At 43.3% G+C, this 16,057-nt stretch overlaps 1 protein-coding gene across 7 annotated transcripts in view; it reads left to right on the forward strand.

Moving 5' to 3' along the window:
* The window catches only part of LOC119856604, an 83,884-nt gene that overhangs the window by 6,602 nt on the left and 61,225 nt on the right, over positions 1-16,057 (forward strand). For 2 of the 7 annotated variants that reach the window (XM_038404276.2, XM_038404275.2), the window contains exon 2: positions 2,791-2,840. The gene's annotated coding sequence lies outside the window, so the exon portion shown is untranslated. The other 5 variants (XR_005293363.2, XR_006281843.1, XR_006281842.1 and 2 more) reach the window with 5 other exon arrangements.

Here is a 16,057-nt window from a genome sequence, read left to right on the forward strand (position 1 = left end):
TGTAATGACTCATCCATTCCCAGTCTCTATTCAAGCCTAAGTTAATTGTATCCAGTTTGCAAATTAATTCCAATTCCGCAGTCTCTCATTGGAGTCTGTTTTTGAAGCTTTTTTGTTGAAGGATAGCCATTCTACAAGCCATTACCCTCTGATCCCACTGAGAGTTACCAAAAGAAACTACAGCATTTGCTCAAGAGACTCCCTGAAAAAGCACAAGAACAAATCTGCACAGACACACCCCTAGAACCCTGACCTGGGGTATTCTATCTGCTACCCAAGATCCATAAACCTGGAAATCCTGGATGCCCCATCATCTCAGGCATTGGCACCCTGACAGCAGGATTGTCTGGCTATGTAGACTCCCTCCTCAGGCCCTACGTTACCAGCACTCCCAGCTATCTTCGAGACACCACTGACTTCTTGAGGAAACTACAATCCATTGGTGATCTTCCTAAAAACACCATCCTAGCCACTATGGATGTAGAAGCTCTCTACGCCAACATTCCACACAAAGATGGACTACAAGCCGTAAGGAACAGTATCCCCGATAATGTCACGGCTAACCTGGTGGCTGAACTTTGTGACTTTGTCCTCACCCATAACTATTTCACATTTGGGGACAATGTATACCTTCAAATCAGCGGCACTGCGATGGGTACCCGTGTGGCCCCACAGTATGCCAACATTTTTCTGGCTGACTTAGAACAATGCTTCCTCAGCTCTCGTCTCCTAATGCCCCTACTCTACTTGCGCTACATTGATGACATCTTCATCATCTGGACCCATGGAAAAGAAGCCCTTGAGGAATTCCACCATGATTTCAACAATTTCCATCCCACCATCAACCTCAGCCTGGATCAGTCCACACAAGAGATCCACTTCCTGGACACTACGGTGCTAATAAGCGATGGTCACATAAACACCACTCTATATCGGAAACCTACTGACCGCTATTCCTACCTACATGCCTCTAGCTTTCATCCAGATCATACCACACGATCCATTGTCTACAGCCAAGCTCTACGATATAAAAGCATTTGCTCCAACCCCTCAGACAGAGACAAACACCTACAAGATCTCTATCATGCATTCCTACAACTACAATACCCACCTGCTGAAGTGAAGAAACAGATTGACAGAGCCAGAAGAGTACCCAGAAGTCACCTACTACAGGACAGGCCCAACAAAGAAAACAACAGAACACCACTAGCCATCACCTTCAGCCCCCAACTAAAACCTCTCCAACGCATCATCAAGGATCTACAACCTATCCTGAAGGACGACCCATCACTCTCACAGATCTTGGGAGACAGGCCAGTCCTTGCTTACAGACAGCCCCCCAGTCTGAAGCAAATACTCACCAGCAACCACACACCACACAACAGAACCACCAACCCAGGAACCTATCCTTGCAACAAAGCCCGTTGCCAACTCTGTCCACATATCTATTCAGTGGACACCGTCATAGGGCCTAATCACATCAGCCACACTATTAGAGGCTCGTTCACCTGCGCATCTACCAATGTGATATATGCCGTCATGTGTCAGCAATGCCCCTCTGCCATGTACATTGGTCAAACTGGACAGTCTCTACGTAAAAGAATGAATGGACACAAATCAGACGTCAAGAATTATAACATTCAAAAACCAGTTGGTGAACACTTCAATCTCTCTGGTCACTCGATTACAGACCTAAGAGTGGCTATCCTTCAACAAAAAAGCTTCAAAAACAGACTCCAACGAGAGACTGCTGAATTGGAATTAATTTGCAAACTGGATACAATTAATTTAGACTTGAATAGAGACTGGGAATGGATGAGTCATTACACAAAGTAAAACTATTTCCCCATGTTATTTCTCCCCCCCACCCCACCCCCCACTGTTCCTCAGATATTCTTGTTAACTGCTGGAAATAGCCTATCTTGCTTGTCACCATGAAAGGTTTTCCTCCTTTCCCCCCCCCCCCCCCCCCCACTGCTGGTGATGGCTTATCTTAAGTGATCACTCTCCTTACAGTTTTCAGAGTAGCAGCCATGTTAGTCTGTATTCGCAAAAAGAAAAGGAGTACTTGTGGCACCTTAGAGACTAACAAATTTGTTAGAGCATAAGCTTTCGTGAGCTACAGCTCACTTCATCCAAATGCATCCGATGAAGTGAGCTGTAGCTCACGAAAGCTTATGCTCTAATAAATTTGTTAGTCTCTAAAGTGCCACAAGTACTCCTTTTCTTTCTCCTTACAGTGTGTATGATAAAACCCGTTGTTTCATGTTCTCTGTGTGTGTATATCAATCTCCCCTCTGTATTTTCCACCAAATGCATCCGATGAAGTGAGCTGTAGCTCACGAAAGCTTATGCTCTAATAAATTAGTTAGTCTCTAAGGTGCCACAAGTACTCCTTTTCTTGATGGTTGTGGATCACTGTGTAGGGGTCCACACTACCTGAGGTTGTATTATTGGCTCGGCATTGTCTTTCTCAGGGATGCCCCATCAGGTTTGAAGAGATTGTGCCACAGATACTCGGATGTATGGAATATATGAAGAAAGCTCTCTCCCCTTCCATGGCCCCATAACCCTGGAAATGGGTCCCCTCTGCTTTTGAAAGTGGAGGTAACTATCCAGCCCAAAGTTTCTAGCCCTTACAAATATGAACCTGTGCAGTGCTGCCTTTCTGAGTCTGCAGAGAGGGAGCTTGAAACCATAGCTCTGAATAATGGTAGAGAAACAAATAAAACCAAACACTTGGAAAATGTTGTGGATATACTGAAAACAATAATATTCTGATTCTTATAGAACTATACTTCACACCTTGAATACAGTGAATGTCCAGAATTCTTTTCCAGGTAAGAACACCAATTATTAATCTTTTTATTGCTGAACTGTATTACTACTTACCATTTTCACAAAATTATCTGGTTATTGTATTTATTCAATAGGGTTAGAAATCATAGAAGTTGCATATGGAAAGGACAGACTGGGTCTGTGGAGCACAATCCATGGTCGTCCTCTTCAGTAAATTTATCACATGAGTATTGACAAGAGTGGATTGTGGGATTAGGAGGGGAGAGATGGATGCATGTGCTGGTTAGGGCAAGCTGATCCAGAGTCTTCAGCTGCAGTTGGTCAAGAAAGTTTACATACTAACTGCAATATTTATCACTATATCCAAGCATGAAGCCACAGCTTAACTTTCAACAAAAGAGAAAATATTATATTCTGATTATATTCTGGTATTAGTAATACATAACTTTGCAGCTGCTAGGGGATCAGAAGAGCTTTACAAAGAAATGCAAGAGTTTTAATGGTTAGCTCTACTGGAATAACCTTTTCTACTTGTGAACAAAAACTTCAGAACTGTGAACTCTTGGCCTTATGCTGAATGGATCAAAAATGTCGAGACTCGTAGACTTTAAGGTCAGAAGGGACCATCATAATTATCTAGTCTAACCCACTGGACATTGCAAGCTACAGAACCTCATCCACCCACTCCATAATAGACCCATAACCTCTGGCTGAGTCACTGAAGTCCTCAAAACATAACTTAAAGTTACAGAAAAACCACCATTTACACTAGCTTTAATTTCCAAGTGACCCAGGCTTCAGAGGAAGGTGAAACCCCCACAGAGTTTCTGCCAATCTGAGCCTGGGGAAATTCCTTCCCAACCCTAAATATGGTGATCAATTAGACCTTGATCATGTGGGCAAGACCCACCAGACACCTGGAAAATAATTCTTTGTAGTAACTCCAAGCCCTCCCCATCTGGTGTCCCGTCATCGGCTGTTGGAGATTGGCTACCTGCTATTGTAGGCAGTCTCATCATACCATCCCCTCCATAAACTTATCAAACTCAGTTTTGAAGCCAATTAGGTTTTGTGCCCCCACTACTCCCCTTGGAATAATTCAGAGACTTTCAAGATGACAAAAATATTCAAATTATTTACAGACCTATGTTCAGTTGAACTTCCAAAAAGCTGAGGCCTAACCTGAGCTAGGACTCGTTGTCTTACAATCTTCTGATCCAAGTTTAGTGAAAGAAACTTATTGCAGCTTTACTAATGACCATTGATTGGCAGATATCCACTTCTGTGAGGGCTGCTATTTGTGAAGGCTTCCTTTAAGTGTGTAAATGCCAGAGTATGATATCCTCACAGAGTAGAGACTTAGATTGAGATTAATGAAGGGATGTAGGTATTGTAATGCTGAGCATCACAGCACCTAATTTTTGGGTGCCTAGAAAAATCACAGGAACAAAACTGCAATCCAAAAAGTCTAGGCTCCAGGCACAATGAATAGGGAGAAAGAAGTGCCTAAGAATGTGATCCTCAAAAGCCTGCACTCTAGGTGTGGTGCCTCCTAAAATAGCCAATGGGAGATGCGGATGAGAGGGGTATGAGCTAAGCCCTGCTCCTCTCTTGGATTTAAGCGCCTTATCTGGGCTGCATGGAGGCATCTACCTTTGCTTAGCAATCCATGAATAAGAACCTGACACCTGGAGTCTTTCTTCCAAGGAGCAGATTTTTGTCTTTCTGTGTATTTTGTAAAACATATGTGCATTTACACATATTTAGCTGATTAAACAAATTAGTTAGGGCCTTGCGAATCCTCCCAGGTTAGCAGTTGTGGTCCTCACAGCAAAGGGTTATGCACAGTTGCTGAAATATGTCATTTCTCCAAAAGCAGGTAGCTCATTGTTTAACAAGGAAAATATTTTGTAAAACTTATCAGCTGTTACGGTTTGTATAATAGCCAAATACTAGAAATGTAACAAATCTCCATTTAAAAGTAAGATTTATAGACCTTTAGGGCTTTTAAACTAGATCTGCTAGTAAGGCTTTTTATTACCAAGTTATGTTTAGTAGTCTCAGTTGAGAGATATTGTTCTAAGAATTTGGGACCTTATGCTTCTATGATGCCATTTTTAAACTGTCATTGAAACAGACTGATATCCAGAAGAAAATATTTTTCCTGATCTTTTTAAACATCTTTGTTATCTATAAAATTAGGATTTGTTTTCTAGAGTTTCCAAGTTGTAGACTGCAGACAGCAGGCTGGTCACATGGTGCTGACTCCTCCTCCTTGTTTCAGCTTCTTCTATGGTAATCACGGGGCCCCATAAAGAAGAGCCTGGAAGCTTATAAAAGTAGCTGAATATAAGGAAAAAACTACTTTAGCTGCCTCTTCTAGGTCAAGCTGCTTTCAGGGACCAAAGTCAGCAGTAGAACTGGATCCACTATGTGAAAAGATGTGTCCAGTGGTGCAACTGGATCCACTATTGTGCAATAGGTGGTTCTGACCAAGCAGTAAGGAAGGAGAGAGGAAGAAAAGGGAGCAAAGTAACAGAGCATGTGCACAACCATCAGGAAAAGAGGGAGAGGGTGGGTAGTACATAAAGACATCCTCTCTATAAAAGTGTCCACACAATGAAAATGTTTCAGAATGCCTATGCTATGTTTTGATCTAAATTTCTTGGGCCTACTTTAACTGAGATTAATAGTCAAACTCCAGTTCACTTCAGTGGGAACAGGATTGGGTCCACTGTTGATACATTATAAGAACTGTCATTCCCAGATGGAAGTTAGTCTCATGTTGACTTTTCACTTTTTGTCAAAATGTTCAGACCAATTCTATTGAAGATAGTGAAGGCCATAAAACTGTATTTACAGTTTGAACTAAAATTGGATTTGTAATGAACTGGCACAGAAGTTATGAATTGCATGGACGATGTTAATCTGAGTTCTGGCTAACTTTTCTTTAGGCTTTTACTCCATGCCAATTAGGGGCGTTCTAAATTGTAGTAGTGTCCAAACTTAGGATAGGATTTTTGTTATTAAATGTAGACAATAGTGAAGGCTTTGGTACTTACGTTACTTTGTGTCAAATAGACTGCAAATAGGGCACTGTAGGGTTCTGTGTTTGTCTCTGTGATTCCAAATCATACCCACTCCCTTTACTATTCATATTTTTTTCCACACTGGCCCTGAACACAGTGCCTGCGATTTCAAAATTGAACTGGGTTTTTTCTGCAAGCAGAATTCTGTTACTAATTACATTAATGCAATCTCATTTCCCACAAATTCTGCACTTGGGTTTCTAGCTCTGTACTTGGGTTTCTAGTTCTAGAATTTGTCTGTAGAATCTTTAACATGTATTGATAAATTAATTTCAAATAAATGAAGATGAACCTGTTTATGCCAGTAACAAATCTGAGTATCATAAACAGAGTATATTATTGTTTTAATTCCTTTGTTCATCATCATGTGCAGAGGACAGGTCAGTATATTACTGTGTAATGTCTCTAGCAGATCTAGGACTTTAAAAACAACAGCTGGGCAAAACCTTTCGAATATAGCATATTAAACTTTTCTAGTTATAAAGCCAAATTGATGCCCACATCTTCACAGTCCTTCAGAAAACAGGAGAAGGGAGTGGGTTTATTCTGAAGGAATTTATGGTTTTATTCAAAACCATGCAGAACACTAAGGTTTCTTATAGTTGTAACCCAAAACCAAAGAAAATGTATCAGATTCTGCAGGGTTTCACTTTGTTTTCTGATTTGTTTGAAGTTGAAACACTGATTATTAAAGGTTGTGTGGGGACCAAAATGCAAAGAATTGACAAATTACATACAAAGTGGATTTTGCATGGTTCTAATGGTAACCCTCAGGTTAGAAAGCAGGGCTATGAATAGCTGAAGCAAAGCTGAATTAAACACGTTACCTGGAATAGGCATAGACTTTTTTTTTTTAAATTTAGTCTCCCTTAGAGTGGTGAAAAATACATTGCTAAGGGGAGGCCGAGCAACTGTGGTGCTGAGCTTTTCATAGCATGGACCTTGTTCCCTCTACTTTTCCATCCCATTCATAACTATATCAAAGAAGTCCCTAATACAGAAAATATCTACATGGAAATTAATATGAAGAAAATATATTTTAATGTGTTGAAACTTTTTTCTCATGGTATGCTTGTGTCAGGAAGGAAATACATTTTCTCATCCATCTTTGTTAAATTTCCTCCTGATCTGCTCTGTTTCTCAGGGCATGGCTACACTTGCAGATGTAGAGCACTTTGAGTTAAACCCACCTTCGGAGAGCGCAGTAGGGAAAGCTCTGCGGTCTGTCCACACTGACAGGAACAAGTGCACTGGTGTGGCCACATTTGGGGCACTTGCAGCGGCAAAGGGAGCAGTGCATTACGGGCAGCTATCCCACAGAGCACCTCTTTCCATTCTGGCACTGTGGCTTGTGAGAACGGGGCAGGGAGTGCGGGGCATTCTGGGTCCTGTCCCAATGCCCCATGATGCACTGGTTCGAATCCCAGCAATCCCTGTGCTTCCGACCACATTTGGCGCCATCTTTCAATGTTTTTTGTACTGCGCTCTCTGTCTTCCCTTTCGGTCTGCAGGAATGGAGCCCGAGTCTCGCCAGCATGTCACGTTTGGCAGTCGAGTTATTCCTTATGATCCAAAGTGACAGTGAGGATTCTGTCGATATCGACTTGAGTAACACGTATGACATGAGTTTGCTTGTGGCATTCACGGACATGCTCATCCCCGTGGAACACCGCTTTTGGGCTAGGGAAACAAGCACTGAGTGGTGGGATCACATCGTCATGCAAGTCTGGGATGACGAGCAGTGGCTGCAGAACTTTCGGATGAGAAAAGCCACTTTCATGGGACTGTGTGAGGAGCTCATCCCCACCCTCCGGCGCAAGGACACGAGATTGAGAGCTGCCCTGACAGTGGAGAAGCGGGTGGCTATTGAAATCTGGAAGCTGGCAACTCCAGGCAGCTACCAATCGGTCGCTAACCAGTTTGGAGTGGGAAAGTCGACCTTTGGAATCGTGTTGATGCAAGTTTGCAGGGCCATTCATCACATCCTGCTCAGAAGAACCATGACTCTGGGTAACGTGCATGACATTGTGGATGGCTTTGCACAAATGGGTTTCTCTAACTGCGGAGGGGCGATAGATGGCACACACATTCTAATTCTAGCACCAGCCCACCTAGCCTCAGAGTACATTAATCGGAAGGGGTATTTCTCTATGGTTCTCCAGGTGCTTGTGGATCACCATGGGTGTTTCATTGACTTTAACACAGGCTGGCCCAAAAAGGTGCATGACGCGTGCATCTTTCAGAACACTGGCCTGTTCAGGAAGCTGCAAGCTGGGACTTTTTTCCCAGACCAGAAAGATCACCGTAGAGGAAGTCGAAATGCCCATTGTGATTCTTGGAGACCCCTCTTACCTTTTGTGACAGGGTCCAGCCAGATGGCTACAAAAGAGTGGTCGAAGGTAGATACATCAGTTCCAGGTTAAGCAGGTCCCTTTCCCCTGGGTAAAACAACAGGGACTATTCCAGAACACTCAAACTTTCTAGAACTAATTTAGACAGGCAGGCTAATTAGGATATCTGTAGCCAATTGGGAAGCTGCTAGAATTAAGGCTAATCAGGACACCTGGTTTAAAAAGGCTCTCACTCCAGTTAATGAGGGCCATACAAGGAGCTGAGAGTGAAAGGGCATGCTGCTGGAGGACTGAGGAGTACAAACACTATCTGGCATCAGGCGGAAGGTCCTGTGGTGAGGTTACAGAAGGTGTTGGGAGGAGGCCATGGGGAAGTAGCCCAGGGAGTTATAGTTGTCACACAGGTGTTACACAAAACACCATAGACAGCTGTGATCCACAGGGCCATGGGCTGGAACTCAGAGTAGAGGGCGGGCCCGGGTTCCTCCCCAACTCCCTATTGGTTACAGGAAGAGTTGACTTGGACTGTGGGTCCCACCAGAGGGGAAGGTCCCTGGCCTGTCCCCCTGACCCACTAGGTGGATCAGCAGAGATTGTGGGGATTGTTCTCCTTCCTTTTCCCCATGCTGGCCAGTGATGAGGTTAGCTGAGTGAACAGCAGATTTGAGCCACCAAGGTAGAGGAGGAACTTTGTCACACCTTTAATGCCTTGGCTCACGAAACCCTACACAGGGAGCCTTGACAGCAGCAAGGAGGGGTTCAGCAACAGGCTGAGCTGGTGCAGAATGACTGTGGAGCGTGCTTTTGGCCATTTAAAGCGCTGCTGGCACTCTGTATGGGAAGCTGGACCTGGCTGATGACAGCATCCTCATGGTTATATCCATTTGTGAAGGGAAGGGTGAAAGATTCACTCAGGCATGGAACTCGGAGGTTCAACACCTGGAGGCTGAATCTGAACATCCAGAGAGCAGAGCTATTAGAGGGACCCAGCACCGGGCTGCAAGGATTAGGGATGCATTGGGGGAGAATTTGAGGCTGAAAGACACCAGTAATGTCTGGCGCCCTGCACGGGAGTGAAGTGCAATGGTTCCAGTGTTAGTAGGAATCTTTGTTTGCTACGCTGACTTGCAGTGCCTGTTTCTTTCCTGAGCTAAGGTATCTTTTACTTTATGCAATAGATTCATAGATACTAAGGTCAGAAGGGACCACTCTGATCATCTAGTCCGACCTCCTGCACAGCGCAGGCCACAGAATGTCACCCACCCACTCCTATGAAAAACCTCACCCATGTCTGAGCTATTGAAGTCCTCAAATCATGGTTCAAAACTTCGAGGGAGCAGAGAAGCCTCCCTCCAGTCAACCATGCCCCATGCTACAAAGGAAGGCAAAAAAACCTCCAAGGCCTCTCCAATCTGCCCTGGAGGAAAACTCCCTCCCGACCCCAAACATGGCAATCAGCCAAACCCTGAGCACATGGGCAAGATTCACCAGCCAGATACCCAGGAAAGAGTTTTCTATAGTAAATCAGATCCCATCCATCTAATATCCCATCTCAGGGGATTTGGCCTATTTACCCTGAATATTTAAAGATCAATTACTTACCAAAATCCCATTATCCCATCATACCATCTCCTCCATAAACTTATCGAGTAGAATCTTAAAACCAGATAGATTTTTTGCCCCCACTGCTTCCCTTGGAAGGTTATTCCAAAACTTCACTCCTCTGATGGTTAAAAACCTTCGTCTGATTTCAAGTCTAAAATAAATAATAAAGAATGTTTTCAAAGCCAAAAAAAATCCATTTATTGAAAAGAAACACAACTGCTTGGGAAACAGAAAGGGCAAGGGGATGGGATGGGGAACAGTACAATCACAGATTTGCATATGTCCCGTTATCATACTCAGCCTTCCTGTCTGGAGTACTGTGCAATGCGTGCTGCATTTCAGGATGGCTATACTGCATGGTAATGGGGGTTGAGTGCAGTGGGTAAGGGTCCTAGTTTTCAGGGCTGGGTGGTGAAGCTACAGGTTTTGGAGGCAGCTGGTAGTGGTAAGAACCCGGCTGTTGGGGAAAGTGGGTTGGAGGTGACATGGGGGCACAAGGGAAAGAGTTTTGGGACAAGGGCTGCAGAGGAGGTCGGGCAGGGTGGTGCTCCACCTGCATGGCTACAAGTGTCTGGATCGAGTCCGCTTGGTGCTCCATTATGCTTATCAGCCAATCTGTGCTTTGCTGCCGGAGCACCGTGCTTTTGTGACGGCACTCCTCATTCTGCTAACGGGTCCTCCTTTCGCTGTCCTGCCACTCCTGCACTTTTCAGTTTTCATTACTTGAATGCTGCATTACTTCATGCAACATGTCTTCCTCGCTTCTACGTAGCCTCTTCCTAATTCTATGGAGTCTTTCGACTGGTGTTAACATGAACGGCTGAGTTCTCAAGGTTGCATCTGTAAAGGCAAAATGTAACACTTAACAAAGGCAGCACTGTTCACACCAGACAGAGCAATGATTCCCCCTACTTAAGGGCAAGCACAGTCTACACAATTGCATAATTTGCCCGTCTCAAAGCGAGCGCACATAACCCACGGGAGCCCCAAAATGGTGAGTAAGCACAGGGTCAAGCATGACTGATTGTTTCATGGCTGTACTGTTCTCTGGGTTTCTGTGCCTTGGGGAGAGCCAACAGCGGCAGGGGGCCCCATACTGAACGCTGTCCCCACATTTTCCACAGGAGTTTGTCCTGGAAGATAACTCGCTGCTGAGGGTGACCTGGGAAGCAAGGGAAGGTCTTCTACTGCAATGCAGATTCCGCCCTGGCCCATATGCAGCTTGCCTGTGTGCAGCAATGTTCCCCCTGCCCCTCACGGCACAGTGGTACGGACAAGTTAGCCTTACTGAGACAAGGAACACAGTGGCTCTCCCGAGAAACCTACGCAAGCACATTGCCAAAGTTCTGGATGAGACCTTTGAAGAGATCACTGAGGTCAATTGCCACGATGTGAGAGAGCACATCAATGCCCTATTCCGCATCTAGGCATGCATGCAGCCCTAACCCTCATCACCCCAAGAGCCCGCACCAAATAACTTCCTTCCCAAAATAAAAGCTGCTTACTGGGAACCTTCTCTGGTGTTTGTCCTTCCCCAAGCACTGGCCACCGCAACTGGCTTCCTTCCTCCTGGCTGCATGCATCTAGGGATTCCGGGGGGTCTTCCTCTGCCTCAGCATCCTTGCTCCCGCTTTGCTGCTGCTCCTCCTCCTCCTCCTGTCTGGTTGCACTGGGCTCCGAAGTGTCCCTGGTGGTCCTCTGAGTGGAGGTGGGGGTCACCCCCAAGTATCACGTCCAGCTCTTTGTAGAAACGGCAGGTCACAGGGGCAGCACCGGAGTGGCTGTTTGCCTCACAGACTTTGTGGTAGGCATTCCACAGCTCCTTTACTTTAATCCTGCAGTGCAGTGCAGTGCATCTCGGTCATGGCCCCTTTCCAACATGTCCCTTGATATCTGTCCATAGGTATCAGAATTCCTATGGCTGGAGTGCAGCTGGGACTGGACAGCTTCCTCCCCCCAAACACTGATGAGGTCCAGCAGCTTGGCATTGCTCCATACTGGGGATCGCCTGGCACGTGGAGGCGTGGTCACCTGGAAAGATTCGCTGAGAGCACTCCATGCCTGGCTGAGCAAACAGGAAGGGGATTTTCAAAATTCCCAGAGACTTTAAAGGGCGGGTCTGACAGTTGGTCACCTGAGGGCAGGGCAGTAGAGTTCAAAGTGATGACCAGAGTGGCTAGAACAGGCATTGTGGGACACTTCCAGAGGCCGATCAGAGCGCACTAACAGACCAGGGCATCCACTCTAGTGCCGTGGCACTCCAGCGGGGGTGCACAAAATGTTATTCCACTTGCTGAGGTGGAGTACCAGGAGCACTCTAGCCATGGAGTCAGAGCGCTCTATGTGCCTTGCCAGTGTGGACGGGTAGTGAGCTAATGCGCCCAGGGCTCCTTTAATGCTCTGTAACTCGCAAGTGTAGCCAAGCCCTCAGCCTGTCTACACCCCCTACTCCCCAAATGCTAGCAGTGTCCTGGCTTATCTTCTACTTCCTTTTGCTTCTGGACATCCTTTTCTTTTTCCTCTACGTCTTACCTCAACTGCTTTGTTTGTTTTTCTCAAATGTGCAGCGTGCTACCTAGTTCTCATCTGTAGACATTTCTCTGCTCCTTTTGGCTCCCATCTCTGATAGCTCCTGGTGTTGGCTTGCAGCCCATCTTGCTATTCCCTGTGTTCCCTTTGTTGGTGCAATAACTGACCCGTACTGGAGGCAACAAGGATCGTTTGTGATGAAAAACCTGGATATCTGTATAAACTTCTTGACTAAGGAAACGGAACTTGCAACCTGTGACCTACCAGCTTTCTGCAGATCACCCCCGACTGAGAGCTGTTGTGTTAGGCAGTCACTGGATAATCCCTTGAGTGAAGAGATTAGGTAGTTAACACACTAGAACCTTATAATTTAACAGCAATTTTTGGCCCTTAGATCTTTTATCTGTATTTGTTTTAAGTTGTGCTTAAAGTTTCTGTTGCAGGGTGATTAAGTATTTCTCCCTTCTGCTGTGGTTGGGTTTTGAAGGCATTTACTTTGAGAAATTACTTTTCATGTTAATATGGAGACTGGTGCATCTTCAGCATTATGGGGAGGGGGGAAAGCAAGCACTCAGTGTCAAATATGCTGTATAGTTTCCTGTTATGATAGAGGGTTTGAGGGCAGAGTGAAGTGCTCTAGTAAGATTAGGCAATAAAAACATGCTAGAGTAACACTGTTTTGGAAACAGGTTTATTATACGTATTACAAAGCAGTCAGGAGTTACTTTAAAATTACAGATAGAACAGCCAGTACATTTGGGGAATGTGTGCAGGTTCTGAAGAAAATCCATTTATTAACTTTTCTTGCTATGAAAATTTATAGCTGATAAATCTGTTACAGACATGAATACAAATGAGGCAGAATATGTTTTAAAGCATAGGTTCTCAACATCAGGCTCACAACTCACCCATCCCTTTTTTTATGGCTAGATGGAGAGGCACCGAAACTTTTCTTTTGTAATGTGGGGGTCACAATATGAAAAAAGGTTGATAATCAAGGTTTTAAAAGAACTATTGATCACAATAATCTAGTGGTTTCATTATTTGCTTACAAGTGTTCCTTCTTTTCCCCCCCATCCCCCAAGACTGGTGGTACTAATCTAACCACAGGTAAAATTCTTCTATGCTGCACTAACTAGGACTGGGCTTTGTTTCAGGAAAGAGCTATCCCATTAAAACAAACTCTAGTTAATTTTACATGCACAGTTAGTTATTAAAACATGCAATCTTCCTTAAACAATTTTGACAGCAGCATGGTTGTAGGCATATTCAAAGTACCCACTAAATTTTGATTGAAGTCAATTTTTCATTGACTAATGGGAGCAGGATCTAACTCCTCAAGCCCCTCATGAGTTAGGGGGTATTTCTCTGACTCACTTTTCACACAGTACTTACAGTTTTGCTCCTTCACTATGCCCATTAAGTGTAAAATTATTCACTTTTTTTAGAATCTTTCATTAGATTTCAAAATGCATTATGAAAAGGTAGATATCCTCACTTTATCCAACTAAAGAGCAATCAAGGGATTTGTCCAACATTATTCATTTGACAGAATTGGAAACAGAACTTAGAAATGCTGATATCCAGCCATTTGTGTGACGGATATGGCAATATCCTGCAATGGCCTTAAAATACCTTTATAGTATGAAGTTTATGTATTATTGTGTGCCAGGATTGTATGTAACTTTTTTATGGGGGGAGGTGTGACAGAGATTGTAACATCATGCAGTATCTTTGGGATCCATTGTTTAAAATGAATGGTTTATGTATGATTGTGTTATTCCAGGTGGGAAGGAAGTTCATCCAGGAACTAAAAACGGTGGGTGGTGATTAAGGCAAATCAGCCAGTTTGTAACCACCTCAGAGAAATATACCCTCCTGGGGAGGCTCACATATATTAAATCAAACCAGATTCTCTAGAGACTAACAGACAAAGAAAGGACTTTTGGATAGTCTGAGATTAAACTGACTCAAGCCTTCTTTCTGATCCAGCAAACATACAGCACCTTTCTATCCAATGGAGGGGGACCCCCCAATCTTTAGGGAAAATTTGGAAGAACTTAACCTACTAAGGCACCCATACGATTAATGGGTGACCTCTGATAAGCTTATTAGTATGTGTGTAGGTTTTTATTCTTAATGTTTTCTCTGTAATTTCAGTTTAAGTGTGTGTGCTTATATAAAGAGCTGTGTGGTAATTTGTGACTGCTGTCAATTACGTGTTCTAGCTTTCAAAGAGAAAGCAAAACTCAGATGGTGGCCTGTTTAAGCAGTCTGGCTTGCTGGGAATATTAGAGTGTAAGCAGGGAACTATGCAGCTTGAAAAAACACCAGTGAGAAGGGTAAAGACATGTTTGTCTCAGAAGAGAAGTGATGGCTGAGGAGCCTAGAACAGGTGCCCTTGAGGGATCACAGAAAGGGAATACAGGTGTACTTGCCCTGAACTGAGAGAAATTGCTCCAACCAGTATTCCATACAGCGTAGCAATACAATTTTATAAATCACTCTCCAGGGATGGGTGAAGGGTTTTGAAGTTGGGTTGGTTTAAAGCCTTACAACTGAAAGGAAACAAAGAGAAATTAAAGGCAAAGGGTACAGAAGTGATGCATCATTGTCATCTTAGATCTGTTCTGTGAAAACGGAAGTAAAAGCACAGTATCAACAAATACAATTTAAAGTAAGAAATAAGGACTTGAGTTGATAGCTCTTAATAACAAACCCTCACTCTGTTCATTTTTAAAATATCACCCCCCACCCCACACATGCCTGTTCCAAAAGACAAACTCAGATGCACTTATAATATTGAATATCAACAATGCATTTTATTTCCCCTACTCCTCCAAACCCCATTTCAAAAATGCTCTCCAATAAAAATTGTCTCTCTCACCCTCTAATAATAATTGTACTTCTAAAGAGCAAAGCAGGTAAAATTGAAAATGTGATGATAGTTCTAAATACATGAGGGCCCCCTTCCCCCGCCTTAGTGTATCAGTTTATATTTAAAAATGTTTCCCATAATATCTATGTTTAAATGAGTATCCCTAAACAGAAGATCAGAGGGGGATAGGAATGAAGGTACGGAAGGCTTGGGGCATGAAAGAATCAACTTTGAAAAAGTCTTCTTTTAGAGGAATTTTTCCCACCCATTTCTTACTGTAAAAAGTTTAATTTTGAAGTAGTTTGATTACATTGTCTACAACTTTATGCAAACATTTAAATAATGAGAATAGCTTAGTGTTTTGTAAACTGACAAATTATAAAGGAAAGATGAACAGCTATCAATTGAAATATCTAGTGACTAATTCAAAAATTAGCACTAGTAACTAGTGTCTTCATATTTTGTAGTCCAAATAAGTGTTGTTCCTTTAAACAAACTGTAAAATTACACAAGCTGCTACTTAGTCCAAAATAACCTGTAAAGTATTTTAAGCAAGGTTATACTACCCTAAATTGTTTTATTTTGAAGGAGTAATCTGTAAAATTTTTTAATCAATTTTAAAATTTGGCTTTACAAAGTTTAGAGACATTGTGTTTAACCAGGCAGTGCAGATCTCAAACTTTTAACTAGGGCTGTCAATTAATCACAGTTAACTCATGTGATTAACTAAAAAAAAAAAAAACCATGATTAATCTCAGTTAAACAATAGAATACCAATTGAAATGTATTAAATATTTTTGGATGTT

This window comes from Dermochelys coriacea, chromosome 6 (genome assembly GCF_009764565.3).
Source record: "Dermochelys coriacea isolate rDerCor1 chromosome 6, rDerCor1.pri.v4, whole genome shotgun sequence".
NCBI lineage: Eukaryota > Metazoa > Chordata > Testudines > Dermochelyidae > Dermochelys > Dermochelys coriacea.